Below are 23,214 nucleotides of genomic sequence, written 5' to 3'. Positions count from 1 at the left end.
AACCGTGGCCGCTTTTCCGGATGCTTCTGAAAAACCTGCAATCAATTACCGCTGCGTTTGCCTCGCGCATCTAACGGTTATTTTAATGACAAGTAATTTCTAGTCGACCATGGGCCACTCGTATCAAAAACACTGATAATCCCTGGTGGGACATGTTTTGAGGTGAAGTTGAATGCGCAGGGATAGCTATTATTCTTGCATTTTTTTTCACAGTGACGTCATAAAACATCACCGCGGGAAGTTTGAAAAGTTTAACGTCACTAGGCCACGTGGTGGCACTCCCGCAAACTAAACTTTGGTGCCCAATAAGCTGGATACGTTGAAAAAGTGCGGTCGTTGGCAGCACCGGTCCTCGCAATGGGAACCGCAGATCTACCGACTTGATCTAGACCAAAAGGAGGCGTTATCTTAGCCAACCGCTGATGTAAGACCGTATATATATCAATGTTCAGGACACCGCTTTTCGCTTCCTCCAAATTTCTTAGCTGACCTCACATGTCTTCGCTGCAGCTGTGCACAGGTCTCTCCGGCCAATGGGCCGCTCGCATATGTCGCACGCCCCGAATCAACTGCTCATATTCTAGTGCATGACGTCACCAAAGCGCATTGCTCATCTAGATAATGCTCTGGTGAGGAGGGGACAGTCGCTGCTGGAACGCCCACCTCAAACGCTCCTCTCATATTGCGTTGAACCACCCACGTGCGGACCAACCAATCAGGTGTGTTGTTGCACATTGACCTTAACTGTAGCCAAGTGAAGAATAAAAACTTTAGCCGAATTTTCACAGTGACAAATGCATCGAGATAACACATGCACGTAGAATATTGTCAGTAGCCTTTGCCGTAAATGCAGGGACACCTTTATTGTTGCACGTTTGTTGCAAACAGCGGCACAAAGTCTTCAAAATATTGTGTGTCACATGGTGCTGCTACCTCTGGGCTGTTCATTTTCTTGATGTCTAGCCTGCTGCAGAATTAAAAAAGAAGACAGTACATTTCAACTCAAATATTATCAATCTTCAGGGTGTCCCAGCTAACTTTCGCCAAACTTAAAAGATATGCCAATTCCAAGTAGCCCGATAAATCAAAAGTAATGCTATTTGTCGTCGCTTGGAGGTACTTAAGCTCACCTTTCATTCCGTAGAATTACATAATTAGTGCTCATTCTTTATTCCACTCAAGTAATATTAGTTGATGAAAAGTGTCAATGAAGAAACTGTAGCTCAACATGAATAACTCCCCATAGAGCTTTCTGTTGCTCAATACGTGCTACATAAGAGTGTTTTTCCCAGCGTGAAATAAGCCCGCGAACACAAGCAATGTGGCTCGAGCATCCAGTCGCACGGTAGTCTTTCGTGCATTTACGGGCTTCTTTCACGATCGACAACATCACTTTTATGCAGCATGTACTGGGCAAACAGACAGCTGTTTCAAAAGTTTTTTATGTCGCTCTGCAATTTTCTCATTTACACTTTTAATCTACTTGTAATATTTGAGAAGTTCCTTAAACAATTAGGACTAACTTTCTTATCAGATGAAATTAAAAAGTAATTTGAGTATCCCAATGCGACGCCAAGCAACATTACTTTGGTTCTAACCAGATACGTGGCATTCACATATTTTTAAACTCTGGATAAAGTGTGCTGCGACACCTTGCATATGTCTATATAGCGTGAAAGCAAAGCAATCGCTTTAAATGAGCAATCACTGCGGCTATAGAACAATGAGCCAAATTTACTGTTTTCTTTACGGTGTTTTGAAAAACGACTGGTAAAGAATATCTATGTCGGTGAAAAAATACTTGAAAGACTACATCTAATTTTGTCTCCAACAAATGTCTACGAAATGATTGAAAATATTGTTATAAACGAGGACGCATCGCTATACATTGCCAGTTTTTATTAATAGTATACAATGCAAAAACAGATTTCCATTTTCTAATTTGGGGTAATCTTGCAAGATGAACTGTCAACATGAATGCGTTTAAACGTTATTACCAAGTAATCCATGTGCGGAACTGAGACGAACAACTTCGTCACCAAACGAAAACCTCTCACCCACAAGCACTTAAGTTTCACGCTTCTAAACAGCATGATGCAAGTTGGTAATACCATTATACGGCTTGAGCTCAGTGCCGCTTTTCTAAATACGTAGCTTAAAGTGGTATGATCCGAATCGGGCCTAGAAATAGCAAACATATCATACATTTTAGGCTATGACAATATTGGCTTGCTTGTTTCTGACATTTTATGTAATATGGCTGTAACCTTTTATGTTTCAGAAGTAAATTCTCACCAACCAAGCTTAGCTTTGGCCTAAATACACCGCACCAGTGATGACATTTTGAGGCAGCTCATGGCGCAAGATAGCAATTCTGAAATGGCTTTCATGTTAAAAAAGGTACAGCAAAATAGATGGTTTGTTTCTGTTTCGCAATGTCTTAAGTAGCCTAGCTTACAGTATATAAAAGCACAGCACCACGTTTTAAAGAAATAAAAATAAACATTTTGTTTTTTTAGCATTCCATTTTGCTCAGAAAGGTCTGCCACAGCAACAGCTCTGTAGCTATTATTTTCAAAGCAGCATGAGGCCACTCATCTATTCATCGTCAAAATCAGAAATGTACGGGACATAGCAAGCGCAACAGTGTGCGCCGCATAATTTTTTCTGTCATGCTTTGTACTTGCTTCGCGAAGCCAATTTTGAAGTTTACTTTGCATAAAACAATGCCGTACTATGTGCATTATTTACATTGCATATGCAAATAATTTATACATAGTTAAATAATGATGGACCTAGGTGTACCTAATAGTACGCTGGGTCTATGTTGTTTTGGTAGAAGTGTATGCTTGTCTTTAAAGCTGATATGATCCTTTTCGCTTCGAATATCTTGAAAAGTATTTTTGTCTGGAAAGTATTGACAGTTGGTTCTAAGAACAGATCCATTAGAAAAGTTTCACTAACATTGGCATTTTATTTGTGCATTTCTTACACCAGTTCGTTTAGTGTGACGTAGAGGTCTTAGAACATTTCAGCAAGCTTGTGCGCGATCTGAATTCGGTATAATCAACCACGCGCATAAGCTTGCTACTTCATTAATGTAAGGCATCAAGTGAAGTATCTATAATAACGGGTTAGTGATTTAAAGCAGCGGGTACGTTATAGACGTAAAATATAAACTTTTTTTGTAAATATAACTGAATGAATTTAAAATTCATACGTGATGTTTTCGGAGTTCGTTTCACTGAAAAAAACAAACTACAACTGAATGATTCTCTCGTTTTGAAATAACATTTTCAATAAGTTCACTGATACGTCTTCACGTGATAAGTGATATGTTCACGTGATATGTTGCATCCTAAACGTGCAAAGATGAGCACAGTAATAATATGCAATAGTTGTAAGTTAACGAAATAGGTTGAAGGAAGCACATGTGCAGAGAAATGTGAGTAAATTCATTTTCAATGCGCTGTACAATAGCGTCTAGCATTCTGCGTTTGTTTCTAAACGTTTGGCACGTTTGCTTAGTTATCCTTTACCTTTGGTCATATTCCGTTACCATAAAATACCAAATGAAATTTCACTGTATTTTAGGGTGTACAATATTGCGTGTCAACACTGCGCTTGTACTTTCTGTGACTGTGCAGTTCATTAATTTTGTTTATGTGGTATTACCTTCATGATTATTGATATTTCTGTTTATTACGGTAAAGGAAGCGCAGAAGCAAGGGCACAGTCCCATGGAACAATGTAAATATAGGTGTTATTTCCGGTTGAGTGCTCTGATAATTAACCATAGAGCAAAATGGAAAGTCGCACTTTCGCACGAGAGGAGAAGCATCGATTGTGATAGCAAATTAGCGGATGCTGATACGAATTAAGGATAATAGATTTATGGGCGGAAAAATTTGTAGACATTCGCTCACTAACCAAATTACCAAGCACGGTGTCGCGCACGCACACGGCATCAGCAGCAGCGAGCGAATCGGCCTTGATGCATCTCTCGCTTTAACGCGAACGAAACGTCAAATGCACAGCCTATACGAAGCTATCGGCACTTCGAGCACTCTCCAAATATGGCCGAATGCTCTGAAGGTGAGGCCCGCGCTGGCGCAGGCTTTGGCCACGTCACAGAGCGCTTTAAATATGTGGTAGCCGCACGGCCGCACTGTAAACAGCAAGAATACTTTGTTTAGCGCGAAACGACAGACACAAGAAAGACGACAGGACGAGGCGCTACTCTCAACTGACATCATTTTATTGCGTCACTCCTTTATAGAACGCTCAAACAAGAGGAACATGCGCAGTGAGCATGAGCACCATGCGGTGGAGCCACCAACATCCGATACCAAGAGCGCACTCATGCGACAGAATCCAATAAACCAAATTCAGCGCTGTACAAGGTTAAGGAAGGCCCACTAATGCACTGTGACCCCAATGACAGAATGAAAAATGCTTCCGGTAACTCTCGGGCGGTGGTGGATTCTGTCGCATGAGTGCGCTCTTGGTGTCGGATGTTGGTGGCTCCACCGCATGGTGCTCATGCTCACTGCGCATGTTCCTCTTGTTTGAGCGCTCTATAAAGGAGTGACGCAATAAAATGATGTCAGTTGAGAGTAGCGCCTTGTCCTGTCGCCTTTCTTGTGTCTGTCGTTTCGCGCTAAACAAAGTATTCATGGATTCGCACCAACTATCCCGCCAACGCATTGTGCTGTAAACAGCAGCTGCCGAGGAAGACCGCAACCCCTCCCTCGCCACAGCCTCGTGCCTCACCAGCTAAAGAAGAGAGCACGCTTCCACCTCACGTTCGTAGGTTGAGCCCCCAAGATTGAGACGCGTAGACGGGCTCATCCTCGCGCACTTTCCCCCGCAGATACAACATACGGCACGTGGTGACAATTTTATCTCCCTTGGACTTGATAGGGATTTCACGGCGATGGCGATGACGATGGCACCAATGCTCATAGGATGTCTATGTAATTGCTACCGCAACCCTAACGTGAAGGTAGAGCACTCGAGCGAATAGTTAACGAGAAGAAAGAGTTTGTAAATCCAACTGGTCCATCCGGTGGTACTACATATCGTGGAATATGTTCAGTCCATACACTACTGTATTTCGCACCATGACGCATAATATGTGAGACCACCACGGTGGCCCTCCGCTTGCTGCAGCTACACATTCCACTTCGGTTTTTCCGCATCGACGAAGAGAAAAATAGACGCGCATCTGAGTAAAGCAAACCCTGATTTGATAAGAGTTTAAATAACATCTCGACGTAGCTATCTTCATGGCGTCCGGGCGAAAACTGTCTTGCAGCTTCACGCAGAACGTTTCCTTCGCGTTCAGCTCATCAGCTTTCAGTTAGGTTATTTGTTTGAAACCGAGTTCTGGAAAAAAAAGGAAAATCGGCACCTGATCTTTGTTCCCTCTTTTTTTTCTGGTTGATGACGAGCACTTCGTACCCGTTTATGACGAAAAACATTCAGGATAGTCATATCGAGAATAGTTAGGCCAATTGTAGAGGCGTTTATACGCCTCCTTTGCGTTGCAAATAAGAGGAGCCAGACTATATCTCTATAAATAAATAATTCCCTTTTAACGTGGTCTATGTCACTTGCACAAATAGCAATAACTGAGGGCGACACAAGTTTATGAATTTGGAGCATGAGCTGCCCGTGCCCTCCAAAGAGTCTGGAACTCGATTGACAAGCGTATACTGATCGCACGCAAGTGCTGGGAATGCAGACGTGGCACTTTTTGTAACAGCAGGGATCTAAAGATGTCGATATGAGTAACGTTATGTACCTATGGTGTTGGGCTTCTGAGCTAGAGGTCGTGGGATTGAATCCCGGCCAGGGCGGCTGCATTTTAATGTGGGCCAAGTGCAAAAACACCAATATACTTATATTTAGTTGCACGGTAAACAACCGCAGGTGGTCGAAATTTCCGGAGTCCTCCACTACAGTGTGCCTCATGATCAAGAATTGGTTTTGGCACGTAAAACCCCATATTTTAAAACAAAACGTTAGGCTTTTGGAGACACTGCTATTTAGAAAGCAAAAAAAATACGTGCCGAAGATAATAGAAATTTTCGAACTTACGTTCCACTTTAGTAGGCTGTCTGAATACTGCAAATATAAGACAAGACAATGTGGTCATTTCCCTCTGCAAAATATGTCGCTTATCATATGTTTCGTATTTTCTTAAGGAAACACTGTACTACGCAACTGGTATAATTATGTTCTGGAGGCCATTATAATCAACAAACAGACATAGGATTCAAAAACACGGCAGCTCACAGAAACACAGGGGCTCCCAGTACAAACTGTGGCCGAACAAAAAAAATGTCGCTGGAAGGAGCATGCGACAATGAAGTCTGCTTCTTCTCAGTAGCCAGTAAATTCTACATAGCATTGTATGCACACACAGCCCGCTCTCCCCAGCCTTAATAAGAAAAACAGTGCACAGGTAACGGATGTTTTGGTAACTCTTAAGGTGCCGCTTAGCTCGCTAATGGGGTGTTCGTGTACACAGAGGCAAGATTTCTGCAAATTATGGTGCAATACATATAGCCGTATAAATATCTTGTTCTTCTTTACCCCGTTTAATGTGCTAGTGATCTATCAAACCGAAACAATTAACTACTCTATATTTTGGTTAAGTGACCCTAACGGCAGTAACTATAATTTACTGGAGCACAATAGAGCTAGAAAACATTTTCACCCCTACAAACTGAGGTAACAGAAAGCGGTACTACCCTCACAACTGCCGTTCTCTTTAGGCACAATGGCCGCCGCTACATATCTAACCCGCACAAACTGTCCACACCAGGGCGCGGCAAAGGGTAAATGAGAAGCCATGTTGTTTGAGACAAACCAAGCAATTTAATTTGTGTGTCATATAACGAAACAGATGTATTGAGTCGCAAAAGCTTGACCCCTGATATGGATATTATAAAGCAGTTGCCGCGCGGTTTTATCTCTACTACTACTCAGCATCGTCACCTCAGGAAAATCTGGATCACAGCAGCAAGACCTGCTATGCGCGAAAGGATGTGTGGTCATACTCTTTCTTTAAATATTCGCGTGATCTGTCATCCAATAGGTCACACTACGGCCGGTCTGTCCGGTGCATTAGTAGCCTCCATTAGCGGTACCTGGTAGACCACTCTCACGCAGGGGTGCACCTAGCGTTTTGCGTACTTACAGTTACACGTTTGCGCAGCACATCCCGTGATTCGAGGGCATAAGAAAGATAGTTTCTTCGGAGCGGAAAACGCAAAAAGATAAACCGTAGCTTTTCGCCGCCTTCGTCTTGTTGTGGTTCATCTTGGTGCAACATAGCACCGCCTGCGGTTTTTTTCGGCAACCCCGCTTGTACCTCAAGACTACCTTGACATTATGCTTCATAAGGAAGGTTTCCACAACAGGGGGGATAGCCGAACGAGGTGGGAATCTTTCTTTTGGACGTTTTTGCACTTCAATGTCGTCTCCTTCTGCAAGTACACCCGCCGTGGTTGCTCAGTGGCTATGGTGTTAGGCTGCTGAGCACGAGGTCGCGGGATCGAATCCCTGCCATGGCGGCCGCATTTCGATGGGGGCGGAATGCGAAAATACCCATGTACTTAGATTTAGGGGCACGTTAAAGAACTCCAGGTGGTCAAAATTTCTGGAGTCCCCCACTACGGCGTGCCTCATAATCAGAAAGTGGTTTTGGCACGTAAAACCCAATATATTATTATTGTTATTCTGCAAGTACCGACTTGCCCAAGGAAAAGGTATTGACTTCCTGACAAAAGTACCTGTTTTATTTTATACCAGCGACCGCTTTCGACCAGGTAACGAATTTTAAACGTTATCGCTCAGCGCAAGACACGCCAGCATGATATGGAACCTACTCGGGTGCTGTTGCTGATGTTGTCTGTCGTCTACGCTCTCGCCTAAGACTAAATAATCTGATTCAACGTGCGACAGGAATGCGCAGTAGCTTCCGGAAAGCACTCGAGTACCAGCGATTATCCTACAACTTTCGAAGAGGAATGCATTAAAGCTTACGCGCTTGGCTGACAGATCAGATTTTCCAAGATCGTTGACTTTGATAGCTGCTTTCGAATTGCTCGATAGTTACTTGTCTTTCAGGGCACAAGTTCGCTCAACAAAGAGTCAAACTTGTAACACAGTTTTGGCACTGCTTCAAGCATCACCGTCACAAGAGCGTGAGTACTACACCACACAAACCTCAACCACGCTCACGTATCTGTTTGGCTACTACGCTGATTTTGGGGAAATTATTGCTAGAAAAAAAATTCAAACTACCATCCTAGCTACGTAAAGCTTTCCCATTACACAACACGTAAAAATGAATCCCCATGATTAGAAAGTGCGGGTTTAGAAAAGTTTGCTATGCAGTAAAAATTTAATACACCTCGTCTTTGTATAAATGATATTCCCAAACACTTACGCACAAATTGACGGATCAATGGAGGTACTGAAAATGAAAGGCAAAAAATACACTCATTTGGTCATGAAAGAGAAGAAAAGAAATTAACCCAGCGGTCCAATATTTTTATAATTTTATAGGAAGCCAACAAACAAAGACGCCAAGGTAAACACAGGGAAGAATACTTGTGCATAGTAATTGAATTAAAGAAATAATAAATAATGTAAATGAAAGTGGATGAAAAAACAACTTGCCGCACGTGGGGAACGAGCACACGTCTACACATTATGCGTTCGATGCTCTACCAATTGAGCTACCGGGGTGGTGTCTCTCCATCCACTTTCTTGGGTATCTATGCTTCGTACTTGAACCTTAGGAGTGTTAGCCAGCGCCACCACTCACAAACTCTGGCGGCGGATCTGGAACATCCTTTCTGCCGCAAGCATCACGGGTGCGTGATCTTCTTGGGTGAAGGCAACTGGTAAATAAACTCCCAGTGTTACCTGAAGGCATCAACGGTGACGGGTTCAGGACCCTCGTTATGCACTGAACGAGAAGAAAGGGAGTTAACCGAGGGGCCTGCTACAGGAAGCAAACAGGGCTGTTACAGGCCTGTTACAGGAATGGTACAGGAAACAATAAACAAAGACACCAAGGACGACACACGGGAAAATAATTGTGCTTAGTAACTGATCTGAGAAGCGACCAATTGACGGAAATGAAAGTAGATGAAAAAAACATTTGCCACTGGTGGGGAACGACCCCAAGTTTTTCGCAATACGCGTGCGGTGCCCTACCGATAGAGGTACCGGCGGCACCGTTTTCTGATTAACTTTCCGTGGTATTTATGTGTTACTAAGAGAACTATCCATGGGAGTTTTAGATATCGCCACGACTCACAAAGCATGGCGGCGGATGCAGAACATTCTCTCTGCCGAAAGCGTCCTGAGTACGTGATCTTTTTCGGTGAAGACAACTGGCCAATAAACCCGCGTGTCCTACATGAAGGCGTTAATGTTGCGGGGTTCGGGACATTCAGCACATTGCGTTGGTGGACTAGTTGGTGCGAATACATGAATACTTTCTTTAGCGCAAAACAAAAGGACACAAGAAAGACGACAGGACCAGGCGCTACTCTCAGTGGACGTCATTTTATATCATCACTCCTTGATAGACAGCTGTAACTAGTGCAACATACGCAGTGAGCACCATGTGGTGGAACGACCAAACCCATGTTTCATAATACCACGATATTGAAAAAAAACCGTGACACCACCGCCCGAGAGTTATCGCAAGCCTTCTTCCTTCACTCATTAGGGCCACAATGCATTAGTGTGCCTTCCTTAACCTCGTACAGAGCTGAATATGATTTTTTGTATTCTGTCGCATGAGTGCGCTCTTGTGATTGGATGTTGGCATTTCCACCACATGGTGCTCACTGCCCATGTTCCCCTAGTTTCAGCTATAAAGGAGTGACACAATAAAATGATGTCCGTTGAGAGTAGCGCCTTGTCCTGTCGTCTTTCTTGTGTCTGTTGTTTTGCGCTAAACAAGGTATTCGGGACCGTCGTTAGGAAATTAATGAGATGAAAAGGAGTTATCCGGGGGGCCCGATTTTTCGGGCCCCTTGGCTAACCCTTTTTTTTTTGCACAACACAAATGATAGCGTAGGGAAGTTCTACATACGTTCAGCAGCATCACTTCCTGGGATGCAGGACACGGAGAACAGCAACAAACAAAGCATTGACATTTGAATGATGATCGCCATGGCTGCAGTGACATTCACTTGTTGCCGCATGTTTATACATGCTGTGCTCTATCTCCACATACATAGAGGTTGTCAGATCAGATGGCTGAGAATATGTTTGTTTGAGGCTTGAAATACTCCTTAAATTCTCGTTAAATGAGGGGCTATGGCTTCAACACGAAATTCGCGACAATAGTGGGATTCCTGTACTTACTCGTCCCACGCTGTGGACCTGAAACAATTAAAAATTCATTGTTCTCTAAACAGCCAAAAAAGGCGAAAATGTAAGTCAGGTGATGGACCCGTATTGACATGAGTGACCTATTATTAAATGTACATCAAGATGAATGCTGGAAAAACACCGTTGTGCTCCTTGTGGCTCTAAAAAAAGCGAATTAAAAGGAAAGTACTGTGTGTGTATTGATAGCAGAACATCTCATCCTTCCAGCATGTTGTTGTCTAGAGAGGGTCAATTTTGTTATTTCACTTCCTTTGCAACTCTTTGCAAGAGTTTTGTGGAAAATCATATGCGAGGTTTTGTACAAGTGCTTCACTAAGCGTAACAGGAACTTTTTTGTTGTTGACAGCTCTGCAATGCACAGAAATATTCTACTGAAATTGCTATATCACAAGACGGAGAGCAATACTTCAGTGAAGAATCCACGCGTTTCAATGGGCCTGTATCTTTTGTCGCTACCAGTCAATTTCCACACAAGCACTTCGTATTATTTTCTCCGCATTACACCCCGTACCGCACGACCTCAGTAACGTTCCACATTGGTAGGCTAATTATTCATACGACCTTTTTACGCATTTATAACTCTTGCCGCTTAAGAGGTGCATTGGTACGCATAGCGGTATAAGGAGTTAGCAATCATCTGAAAATGAGCAATCAAGGAAATCTGCAGGTTCCACGCGGTTGGTGTTTCGTCACAGATCCCTCTATCGGGAATTTCAATGCAGAAGCAGTGTTGTACTACATGCCGTACACAAAGTTGTGCAATAGCAACTCACTGGTACTAACAGCAGCTTCGAATTTGCTGGCATTATTCTCAAACTTGGTTAGATGAAAGATAATCCTAGGCGTTTTTAAGCCTCCTCGCAATTCATTGTGACTTTTCGTAAATGATGTGTACGATGAGCATCACGTTCTTGAATCACGGTACAGTTCTTTAGCCGAATTTTTTGGGGGGGACACTTATTTACCTGGGGTCACATGGAGTATAGCGCCATGTATTTGCGCTGTTTATTTCAGAAAGAACGCTATTGGGTCTTGTCTTCTCTGCTTTTAACAATGATGTACATTTTTCTAGTTCAACTTCAAGGAGTCCCCTAAGGAAGCCGATAAAAGTGATGGCAACGTCATTTGTGTGAGATTTATGAATTTCATCTATTCAAGGCATGACATGTCACAAACCTGTGGGTATGCGAGTATTCGAATTTTTAAACATACTAAGCTCAAGATTTTGGTTCTCATGACGCTGCTTTGTACTGTCCCGCATTCTCCAGGCGCAGGAACCTTCTTTTATGCCGTCAGTGCATGGGCTCTTTTTGTATATATTGGAGAAAAAATTGTCTTGAGCTCAAATATGCATGTATATCACTTGTAATTTCTTTTCAACACAAGTGCTCTATCTCCCTCCGTCTTTGTTTCTGCTTTGTCCCAATTTTTTTGCAACTTTTATGTATAATATGCAATAAAATTCTGGTAGCATTTTAATAACATTTTACCTGCGCAATTGAGGTCATTGGTGTTTCGTATACGCGTTTTTTTGCGTTTTTTCCTGTCTCACCAAACTGGCTGTCCAGTCAAGGGAACCTTTTCTCATCCTTTACGACTATTTCTGGGGTACTTGATACTGCAAGTGCAGGTGACCATCTACTTGGCTCTTTGGAATTGTGTTAGCCGTGTGTTACTACCACTTTTCTCTGCTAAATATTTATTTTCTCTCTTATCGTTCAAGGTTTTTGCCTTGCCTTATTTCTTTATTGACTGAGGTACCACTTAGTTGCTGGGTTTAGTGAAAAAGGCCCCAAAAAGTGCTATACCTAACGTTGTGCAAGTCCAGAAAATGTAACTGAAGATGAGCTCACTAAATTCATGTAATACCACCAACAAACTCTTCTGTACCTCACTTTAACATATACAAATGGTGTACTGTTCTTGCAAACCTGGCTCGTCCGAAACATGATTAAAGTGTTTACCATGCCCGACAACTTTCTAAATGATGTCTCATCAATTATAAGCTAAGTTCAGTGATGTTATTTTATAGAATAATTGGGCAACCTGAAAATACATACATCTCGAAGACAAAAAGCTCAGAAAAGTCTACATTGGTACGTCATTAAATTTTAATCGCGGTGAAAGACGTGTGCTAAAGCTTGTATATATTTACGTGAAGTAAATTGTTTCAAGTCTGGTATTTTGCCTTCTCAAAGTCAGCCGTAACTGTTCCTCTGATGGATTAGTGTGCGAAACATTTTAATGTAACGTATTCAGATGCCTTGTGTGTATTCACACGGAAGCAGCTTCAAGTGTTCATGTGTTCAAAGTTGGTTGTTTGAAGGGTATGCTTAGTCCCTGCCTTTTGAGTCGCTTTGCCTCTTAGTCATGAACTTAAGTCGCAAGTGAAGACCACAATGATCGTTTTGATTGAATTCATATGAATACGTTTTATCAGATGTATTTACACTGTTAAGAGTGCTGTAGGTACTAGCCTATGTCTCCAGGTTCGATGTGGTGGTGTCTTATGTACTGCATTAATGTTTCATGGGCACGCATCCTTAGTGTAAATAAAGGTACTTCAAATTGATCAGTATCTTCTTTGCTTTTGTTTGTGTTTGTGAAATTTATGAGCAGGCACCAGGGCATGCAAGTGTAAATAGCAAAGCAATTTCAATATATGAAAAAAAAAACCTCTAGCCCAACGAAATGTCAGTCATATTTCAATGGCGACTTCTGAAATCTCAATGCCATCTCAACTTGCCTACAATGTACTTTTCAGTGCTGTGACAAAAATAACTCAACAACAGGATAACAGAACTATCACAACGTCAGTTCAATGCAGCATCAATGGTAACCCAACAACCATTTAACAAAATGAACACTACGAGCCGCCTAAGCGCAAGGGAATTTCAATGGTAACTTACCAATTACTCAACATTGAGACTCCCAAGGGTGTTTCGAATAATTTTCAGTAGTCAATATTCAAGGCCACTCAACAGTCACCCCAACAATTCTGCAACAAAATGTGCACAATTCGTCAATGAAAAACTCAACATTGACCAATGATAATTCAGTGCCTTCTCAATAAGTTTTTTGTATGGGACAGGTAGTCGAAATTTCCGGAGTCCTCCCCTACAGTGTGCCTCGTAATCAGGAAGTAGTTTTGCCACGTAAAGCCGCATATTCTAAAACAAAACGTTAGGTTGTTCGAGAGAACACTGCTATTCAGATAGCGAAAAAAATTACTTATAGAAAATAATGGGTATTTCCAAACTAACGTCTTGATATAGCATGCTTCAAGGTTGCTGCAAATATAAGACAAGACAATGTAGCCATTTCCCTCTGCAAAATATGTCGCTCATGCTATGTGTTGTATTTGTTAAGGAAACGCTGTACTTCCCAACTAGATGAATTATGTTTCAGAGGCCATTATAATCAATAAACAGACATAGGATTCATAAAGACGGGAGCTCACAAAAACTGAGAGGCCCCAATACACACTGTGGTCAAAGAAAAAGAAGTGTCGCTGGATGCGAAGAGGAATGCGTCAAAGCTTACGCGCTGGGCACACAGATAAGCTTTTCCGTGAACGTAGACTTTGCTCGCCGCTAAGTTCGCCCAAGAAAGAGTGCAACTTGTAAGACAGTTTTGGCACCGCGTCATGCATCACCGTCACTAGAGCGTGAGTACTACACCAGACAAACCTCAACCACTCTCACATATCTGTTTGGCTACTTCGCAGATATTGGGGAAATTATTGCTCGAAAAAATGTTCGAACTACAATCCTAGCTACCTAAATCTTTCCCATTACACAAAACGTAGAAATGAATCTCCACGCCTAGAAAGTGCCGGTTCAGAAAAGTTGGTTATGCAAGAAGAAATTGAATATACCTCGACATTGTGTAAATGAGATTCCTAAAACACTTAGGCCGAAATGTAATGCCCTCTGGAGGTACTAAAAATGAAAGGCGAAAAATAATCTCATTTGGCCATGAAGGAGAAGAAAAGAGATTAGCCATGCGGCCCAACATTTTTATAATTTCATAAGAAGCCAACAACCAATGACACCAAGGTCAACACCGGGGAAGATTCTTGTGCTTAGTATTTGAATTAATGAAATAATAAGTAATGGAAGTGAAAGTGGGATGAAAAAACTTGCCGGAGGTAGGGAACGATCGCAAGTCTACACATTATGCGTTTGATGCTCTACCAATTGAGCTACCGGGGCGGCGTCTTACCGTCCACTTTCTTGGGAATCTATGTTTTTTACTTGAACCTTGGGAGTGATAGACAGCGCCACCACTCACAAACTCTGGCGGCGGATCTGGAACATCCTTTCTGCCGCAGGCGTCGTGGGTACGTGATCTTCTTGGGGGAAGGCAACTGGTCAGTAAACCCACAGTGTTACCTGAAGGCATCAACGTTGACGGGTTCAGGACCCTCCTTATGCAATGAACGAGATGAAAGGGGGTTAACCGAGGGACCTGCTACAGGAAGCAAACAGGGCTGTTACAGGGCTGTTACAGGAATGTTACAGGAAACAAACTAACAAAGTCACCAAGGACGACACACGGGAAAAAAATTGTGCTTAGTAACTGATCTAACAAACGACCAATTGACGGAAATGAAAGTGGATGAAAAAACCATTTGCCGCTCGTGGGGAACGACCCCACGTTTTTCGCATTACTAGTGCGGTGCCCTACCGATTGAGGTACCGGCGGCACCGTTTTCCGATTAACTTTCCGGGGTATTTATGTGTTACTACTCGAACTATCCATGGGAGTTTTAGGTATCGCCATGACTCACAAAGCTTGGCGGCGGATGCAGAACATTATCTCTGCCGCAAGCGTCCTGAGTACGTGATCTTTTTGGATGAAGACAACTGGCCAATAAACCCGCGTGTCCTACCTGAAGGCGTTAATCTTGCCGGGTTCGGGACATTCAGCACATTGCGTTGGTGGGCTAGTTGGTGCGCATACATGAATACTTTGTTTAGCGCAAAACAAAAGGACCCAAGAAAGACGACAGGACAAGGGGCTACTCTCGGTGGACGTCATTTTATATGATCACTCCTTCATAGAAAGCTGTAAATAGTGCAAAATATGCAGTGAGCACCATGTGGTGGAACCACCAAACCCATGATTCATAATACCACGATTTTGAAAAAGAGCCGTGACACCGCCACCCGAGAGTTATCGGAAGCATTATTCATTCAGTCATTGGGGTCACAGTGCATCAGTGTGCCTTCCTTAACCTCGTACAGAGCTAAATATGATTTTTTGTATTCTGTCGCATGAGTGCGCTCATGTGATCGGATGTTGGCGTTTCAATCCCATGGTTCTCACTGCCCATGTTCCCCTAGTTTCAGCTATAAAGGAGTGACGCAATAAAATAATGTCCGTTGAGAGTAGCGCCTTGTCCTGTCGTCTTTCTTGTGTCTGTTGTTTTGCGCTAAACAAGGTATTCGGGACCCTCGTTAGGAAAAATGAGATGGAAAAGTGGTATCCGGGGAGCCCGATTTTTCGGGCCCCTTGACTAACCCTTTTTTTGCACAACACAAATGAAAGCGTAGGGAAATTCTACATACGTTTAGCAGCATCACTTCCTGGGATGCAGGACACCGAGAGCAGCAACAAACAAAGCAGTGACATTTGCACGATGATCGCCATGGCTGCAGTGACATTCACTTGTTGCCGCACCTTTATATATGCTGTGCTATATCTCCGCATACGTAGAGGTGGTCCGATCAGATGGCTGAGATTATGTTTGTTTGAGGCTTGAAATATTCCTTAAATTCTCGTTAAATTAGTGGCTATGACTTCACCACGAAATTCGGGACAATAGTGGGATTCCTGTATTTACTCGTCCCACGCTCTGCACCTGCAACAATAAAGAATTCATTGTTCTCTAAACAGCCAAAAAAACCGCAGAAATGTAAGCCAGTTGATGGAGCCGTATTGACATCAGCGACCTATTATTAAATGTACATCAAGATGAATGCTGAAAAGAACACCATTGTGCTCCTTCTGGCTTTTAAAAAAGCAAATTAAAAGGAAAGTACTGTGTGTGTGTTAATAGCAGAACATCTCAAACTTTCAGCATGTTGGTGTCTTGAGAGCGACAACTTGGTTATTTCATTTCCTTTCCAATCCTTTGCAAGTGTTTTGTGGAAAATCATATGCGAGGTTCTGTACAAGTGCTTCACTAAGCGTAACAGGAACCTGTTTTTTGTTGTTCACAGCTCTGCAATGCACAGAAATATTCTACTGCAATTGCTTTATCACTAGACGAAGCGCAATATTTCAGCGAGGAATTCACGTGGACCAAAGGGCCTGTATCTTTTGTCGCTTCCAGTCAATTTCCACACAAGCACTTCGTAATATTTTCACCGTATTAAAAGCCGTGCTGCAGGACCATAGTAACGTTCCACATTGCTAGAATAATTATTCATACGACCTTTTTACGAATTTATAACTCTTGCCGCTTAAGAGGTGCATCGGTACACATAGCGGCATAAGGAGTTAGCAATCGTCTGAAAATGAGCAATCAAGAAAATCTGCAGGCTCCACGTGGTTGGTATTGCGTCACACATCCCTCTATCGGGAATTGGAATGCAGAAGCAGTGTTGTAGTACATGCCGTACTCAAAGTTTTGCAATAGCAACTCACTGGTACTAACAGCAGCATCGAATTTGTTGCCATTATTCACTTGGTTAGGTTAAAGATAACCCTAGGCGTTTTTATGCCTCCTCGAAATTCATTTACATTTCGTAAATGACATGTACGATGGGCATCACGTTCTTGAATCACGGTACAGTTCTGTAGCCGAGTTTTTTTGGGGGGACACTTATTTACCTGGTGTCACATGGAGTAAAGAGCCATGTATTTAATCTATGCATTCCCACTTGCTTCCCAATTCAAAGTTTCGTGCGCGCTTTTTATACGCTGATGCAGTTTGTTGGAGAAGGCCATAAATATACGAACTGTTTCTCAACACCACTGATAACGTGCATGCAGGGCATGCCACCTTTTTCTATGCGAGAGTATTTCTTGGCTCAATGCGCGACTCCGCTGTCATCGCAACAGAGTGTCAAAATCGTGCGAGAAAAAAATGGCACGCATATACCGTCACCTCATCCAACCTCAAAAATACATAGTGACCACCGTAAGTACTCCATGCTCTGCCCCACCAGCCGTGATACTTCTCCCTACCTAAACGCACTAACCACTGCACAACCGCTGCAATGCACCGCTTTTTGCAGCAGGTCATCATCATCATTTTCAGCCTGGTTACGCCCACTGCAGGGCAAAGGCCTCTCCCATATTTCTCCAACAACCTCGGTCATGTACTAATTGTGGCCATGGCGTCCCTGCAAATTTCTTAATTACAACCACCCACCTAACTTTCTGCCGCCCCCTGCTACGCTTCCCTTCCCTTGGGATCCAGTCCGTGATCCTAATGACCATCGGTTATCCTGCTTCCTCAATACATGTCCTCCCCATGCCCATTTCCTTATCTTGATTTCAACTAAGATGTCATCAACTCGCGTTTGTTCCCTCACCCAATCTGCTCTTTTCTTATCCCTTAACGTTACACCAATAATGCTTCTTTCCTAGCTCAATTGCGCCGTCTTCAATTTAAGTAGAACCCTTTTCGTAAGCCTCCAAGTTTCTGCCCCGTAGGTGAGTACTGGTGAGACACAGCCATAATACACCCTTCTCTTGAGGGATAATGGCAACCTGCTGTTCATGATCTGAGAATGCCTGCCAAACGCACCCGAGCCCATTCTTATTGTTCTGATTATTTCAGTCTCATGATCCCGATCCGCGGTCACTACTCGCCCTTAGTATAGGTATTCCCTTAACACTTCCAGTGCCTCGCTTCCTGTCGTAAACTGCTCTTCTCCTCCGAGGCTGGTAAACATTACTTTATTTTTCTGCAGATTAATTTTGGACCCATCCTTCTGCTTTGCCTCTCCAGGTCAGTGAGCATGCATTGCAGTTAGGCCCTTGAGGTACTAAGCAAGGTAATATCATCAGCGAATTGCAAGTTACTAAGGTATTCTCCATTAACTCTTATCCCCAAGTTTTCCCAACCAAGGTCTCAGGATACTTCCTGTAAACACGGTGTGAATAGCATATGAGAGATCGTATCTCCCTGCCTCGCGCCTTTCTTTATTGGGATTTTGTTGCTTTCTTTATGATGGACTATAATGGCTGTGGAGGGGCTATCGATATCGTTCTGTATTTTTACAGACGGCTCGTCTTCACCCTGATTGCGTAATGCCTCCATGACTGCTGAGGTTTCGACTGAATCAAACGCTTTTTCGTAATCAATGAGAGCTACATATGACTCAGTGGCTATGGTGTTGGGCTGCTGAGCACGAGGTCGCGGGATCGTATCCCGGCCACGGCGGCCGCATTTCGATGGGGGCGAAATGCGAAAACACCCGTGTGCTTAGATTTAGGTGCACTTTAAAGAACCCTAGGTGGTCAAAATTTCCGGAGTCCTGCACTACGGTGTGCCTCATAATCAGAAAGTGGTTTTGGCACGTAAAATCCCAAATATATTATTAAGCTACATATGAATGTAGGTTATATTCCACTCATTTCTGTATCACCTGATTGTCAGTGTGAATATGGTCTATTGTTGAGTAACCTTTACGGAATCCGGCCTGGTCCTTTGGTTGACAGATGTCTAAGGTGTTCCGAATTCTATTTGCGATTACCTCAGTAAATACTTTGTAGGCAACGGAGAGAAATCTGATCGTTCCATATTTTCATGTCTTTGGCGTCCACTTTCTTGTGGATTAGGATTATGTTAGCGTTCGTCCAAGGTTCTGGTAGGCTCGAGGTCTTGAGCCATTGCGCATACAGGGTGGCCAGTTTTTCTAGAACAATCTGTCCACCTCCCTTCAACAAATCTGCTGTTACCTGATCGTCCCCAGCTGCCTTCCCCCTTTGCATAGTCCCCAAGGCTTTCTTTACTTCTTCTGGCCTTGCTTGCGGGATTTCAAATTTCTCTAGACCATTCTCACGCATAGCCCCTGGTAGTGTATAAATCGCTATAGAACTCCACAGCCAATTGAACTATCTCATCCGTATCAGTAATCATATTGCTGGCATTGCCTCTTTAAGCATGCATCTGATTTTTGCCTATTCCTAGTTTCTTCTTTACTGCTTTCAGGCTTGCTCCATTCCTGAGAGCATGTTCAATTCTATCCATATCATACTTACTTGTGTCAGCTGTCTTACGCTAGTTGAATAACTTGGAGAGTTCTGCCAGTTCTAACTGTAGCGTTACAGCCTTTCATATATTCGCATTTCTTTATCAGATCTTTCGTCTCCTGCGATAGCGCTTACTGGCATCCTGTCTAACGGAGTTACCACCGACTTCTTTTGCACACTCCTTAATGATCCCCATAAGATTGTCGTTCATTGCTTCCATACTAAGGTCCTCTTCCTGAGTGAAAGCCTAGTACCTTTTCTGTAGCTTGATCCGGAATTCCTCTATTTTTCCTCTTACCGCCAACTCAGTGGTCGGCTTCTTATGTACCAGATTCTTCCGTTCCCTCCTCAAGTCTAGGGTAATTCGATTACTTAGCATGCTATGGTTTCTACAGCGCACCTTGCTGAGCACGTCCACATCGTGCACGATGCCAGCGTTAGCGCAGATTATAAGGCATATTTCATTTCTAGTCTCACCATTCGGGCTTCTCCGCGTCCACTTTTCGTTATCCCGCTTGCGGAAGAAGGTATACATTATCCGCATATTATGTTTTGCAAACTCTACTAATAACTCTCCCCTGCTATTCCTAGAGCCTATGCCATATTCCCCTACTTGTCTCCATCCCGCTTCTTGCCTACCCTTGCATTGAAGTCCCCTATCAGTATAGTGCATTTTGTTTTGACTTCACCCATCGCCGATTCCGCATCTTCATAGAAGCTTTCGGCTTCCTGGTCATCATGAATGGTTGAGGGGGCGTAGACCTGTACGACTTTCAATGCGTACCGCTGATTAAGCTTCCCAACAAGACCTTCCACCTCTCGGTAATGCTTGAAAATAATATGTCACCACCTGTATCCCTATTAACTCGTAGTTCTCGTCTCTTCGCTAAGCTCCAGTAGCACAGGACGTTTCCGCATTTTTGCACTGTATATGATTCTTTTGTACTCCTAACTTTACTGAGCCCTATTATATCCCTATTACTGCATTATAATTTCTCCAACAGCACTGCTAGGCTCACCTCACTAGATAATGTTCTAGCGTTAAACGTTGCCATGTTGAGATTTCGATGGCGGCCTGTTCAAAACTAGTTATCCTTAGCACCCGCTACTGCGTCACAAGACTGAGCGCCACCGTGGTCCGCTGCTTCGCAGCCGCTGGTGACCGAGGGCCGAGGTTTGATTGTTGTACTCATATAGGAGGTTTTGGCCAAATACTGCAACAGGGTGGCCAGTCCTGGTCTGGTGAGTGATTGCGTCACCCGTTCTGGTCACCGGGATCTGGCCGCACTCCAGTCCTGTTCATGCAGTTTTATCAATATGCGGATTTTTATATAATCCGGTGGGAAACGGCGCGGCACTGGGATTCGAACCACGATCCTCTTGCATGCGAGGCGGATACTCTATCTCTACGGCACCGCTGCATCGCTTACTTATGCATACCTTATACTAAACATTATGTGGGAACGAGATAGAGAATGACACATGGTGAAGGGAAGAAAAGGTATTTAGTAAACACAAGCACTGTGCTTAGTAATGGCTTGGCACTTCTGTAACTCAGGAAACTATAACCGTGTTCACTCTATAAATCTGTTTTTTAGCAGTAGTGTGACATAGGAGCTTAAGATTTAGTGGGCAGATTGTTGATCACATCATTTTCTCTGCCACTGTCCTACCAAATGCACATAAACATCCCACTTACAGGGTTACTAGGTGGCAAAGTCAAATACCCAACTCACATGATAATGTGAAATCATATTGTTTCAGCAAACGCGGAAATGATTTTTTCCTTCATGACATACAAACTACAGTCGATAGAGGAATTAGAGTTTGCATACTGATATAAATACTTGAACGGAATAACTATGAATGGCATGACCTATATTACATCTAAATGCGTGTCTAAACAATGCAATGCGTGCTGTTGAATAATCTCTCAAAATATCTTCTGAACTCGAAAAGACAACAGTGCACAGATGAAATAATTTACTTGGAACACATGAAATGAGGAAATCCCATACACTACCTCCAATGAGCAGACAATCATACTTTGATTTAAAATGGTAGGTCCTCAGCACTCCGAACATGCTGAGATTTTGGCACATCATCGCGGGAGTCACCTACTGTGCCATATTCAGATAATTTTGCTTCTTATTTCGATGTCTACAGCTGTATTGCTATGATCTTGTAAAATTACCACTGAAGTCGATTTTCAAAGAATAAAAAGCCCGATTTTTTCCAAACCACTTCAGACATTTCACTATTAAGCAAGAGCATCTTTAAACGGTCTCTAATTTTTTAAGGTGAACAACACTCAAAACAACAGAATGTAACGTTATGTAAGTGCATTGTGGATTCTTTCGCAGATGCAGCTAAATGACAAACATAAAATAAAAATGCGCATAAGCAACCGTGTCTATTCGCTTAAATGCACAGCAATACTTCGCGCAAGCTCAATCTACCCCGCCGTACATTTCTAGCACACACCACATAGAACACATTCATACTGCAGATATATGCTTGTTTTTCAGGAATCTTCGCCTGTCGCCCCATAAACACAGAAGACATGGACTGCAGGAAGGCAACCCATGCACATTCAACATACCAACACGAAAGCAATGCGGATAACAGGGTTGTAACCGGTGCCACACGAGCGGTAAATCCTCTTAGATTTGATGCTTTTTGACGGAAATAGTTACAACGCGTACGGAAACATCGCACACTGCACATATGTACCTCCGAGATCGTGTCAAAAATTTCTAATGCTACAGCAAAGGTTGACGACACCAGCAAGTTAATTAAAACGAAGTGATGGCGGAAGTAGCGTGGGCGGAAGTGGAAGGCGTCGAGGATGTGGTTCATAAAGCTTAGTGGATTCCAAGTTGCCGAAATCAAATCCCAGTGACAGCCTCCTAATAATAGCACAACGGGATCTCGAAGGTCATGATTTTGCTGCCTGCAAGCAGTGTAAGCTACTGGAAATTGAAAATACGTCATATAATTTCTTTATGCGCTAAGTATAGCGGATAATCTAGAGTGCGACGGTTCTTTTTGAATCGCAACATCTGTATGTAGTTGGGCGCAACAAGGCACAAAATGAGAGTGTACTACTTATTAACTTCGGCATCACGTATGCCACAACAGCACCACAATTAGAAAGAGGGTGCCGCTGGCTCTCCCCTTCTGAAGGGGTCGCTCTTGCATCCGTCCAGCAATCCTGTTCCTCCGTTTTTGACGCGTCTGTCGGCTGTGCGAGGTGGCTGCTGCTTCGATGCTTGTCTCATCCTGCATTTGGGTTTGCGGTGATGAAATGTGAGTTCGCCTGGACAAAAGTGGCAGAAGGTAGCTTGTGTCTCACTGAAAACTCACCGTGTGGTCAGCGCACCAGGGAAATGTGGAGCAATGATTTTTAAGTCGTAGGGTTCATTACCTTTGTGCCTGGTTGTCATAGAAAATTTAGTGGACGTCGCGAAGAAATAATGGGTGCTATGAGCGTGCCTCAGATCATCAACTACGCAACGACATTTATGCTGGGAGTAACTGTGCAGCAACAGAGACTTCAAGGGCGCTTTTCGA

General features: G+C 43.2%; 1 long non-coding RNA gene across 1 annotated transcript; it reads right to left on the bottom strand.

The window, feature by feature from the left end:
- Positions 1–848: 848 nt before the first annotated feature.
- Positions 849–16,082, bottom strand: LOC139050769 (uncharacterized). The gene is made up of 6 exons (XR_011509074.1): positions 16,002–16,082; positions 13,338–13,426; positions 10,402–10,419; positions 8,462–8,488; positions 6,103–6,129; positions 849–967 (listed from the first exon to the last, which is right to left on the bottom strand). It is a non-coding gene; the product is annotated as an uncharacterized lncRNA (long non-coding RNA).
- Positions 16,083–23,214: the final 7,132 nt, after the last annotated feature.

Source organism: Dermacentor albipictus, chromosome 10, assembly GCF_038994185.2.
Source record: "Dermacentor albipictus isolate Rhodes 1998 colony chromosome 10, USDA_Dalb.pri_finalv2, whole genome shotgun sequence".
NCBI classification, from domain to species: Eukaryota; Metazoa; Arthropoda; class Arachnida; order Ixodida; family Ixodidae; genus Dermacentor; species Dermacentor albipictus.
The sequence above is the reverse complement of the archived record's forward strand: the minus strand, read 5'-3'. Positions and strand labels throughout refer to the sequence as shown.